Genomic DNA, 1178 nt, shown 5'->3' on the forward strand with positions numbered 1-1178 from the left:
AGTCCAACGAGGATGATCAGGAGTAGAGGAGGGGTTGCCTAGGCTTGAAGAAGTCGGCAAGTGTCGTAGAAGAGTTCAACCTAATGTTAGGAAGCGATGTCCTAACTAGTCGTCTTGAGATAACTGGGCCACGTGCCAACAGTTATGTCGTCACTACCTCAGTAAGCGTACTGAAAGGTAGGTCTGGCCGGGCCAATGCCAACGGTCAAGTCAAGAGTCCAGGTAATCGCTGTATTCAACAGGAGGTTGAACTAGGGAATACATGGGTTTTCCTACAGTATATATAGTAACTGGTATAGGGGTTAATACCCAAAGAAGAGAACAATAAGAAAGGACGCGTAAGCTATCCTGTGAGAATGTAACTTAGAGAAATGAGAAATACAAGGGCGCCCATTGGTAGAAGGTGAGTCAGGGGAGATAACGTGTGGGAAGAAGATAGCGTCCATGGGAAGTTCTACTCAGAGAAAGGTACTGTCCAATAGCAATGCTCGGAATGGAAATGGAATGAGATAAGCATGGGAAAATCATAACAGACAACCAAGGTTGCTGGATAATGGCATGGGTTGCTGAGGGGTTGTTGCTCTCAGGGGGGTTGTTGATTAAAATTATCCCTCAACAGGTGGTTCGCTTATCATAAATACAAGTCTGGTATTCGGCTGGTAATGTGATTGTAGATGTGCTAAAATAACTGGAATATGCACCAGCCACTGTCAGCCGCGGGACAATTTGTTGATGTCCTCTCTCCATCTCAGTCTAGCGTAGAGTGGCCCATCGAGCCTCTGTTTTCTGTCCCACCCTCCCACCTCATCCCTGTTTCAGTTTCTCTTTGCCTTTTCTGTTGCTCTCCCTGTATCTAGTTTTGTTTGTGCAGTTTTCTCGCCAGCTCGGGTTCCGGCCCGAGAGCGATCACTGCAAGGGGGGCTGTATCCATCCCCCTTCCCACACTCCAATATATCTGTCTCCACATAGCCTCAGCATTCCTTGTCAATGGAAGTCTCGAGTCTTCGCGGAAACAACCTGTGACATCAGTCACGCTCGCAGACTGGTACGAACACTCGGTACGCCGGGTACGGAGACAAATTTCGAATATTCGGACATTTTGTATTGTCAGGATGGGGCGAAGTGCCAAGTTGCACAAGCGGGTGGTACGCACTGGCAGATGAACGTGGAATAAGTTG

This window comes from Gloeophyllum trabeum (assembly GCF_000344685.1).
Source record: "Gloeophyllum trabeum ATCC 11539 unplaced genomic scaffold GLOTRscaffold_00017, whole genome shotgun sequence".
Classification (NCBI taxonomy): domain Eukaryota; kingdom Fungi; phylum Basidiomycota; class Agaricomycetes; order Gloeophyllales; family Gloeophyllaceae; genus Gloeophyllum; species Gloeophyllum trabeum.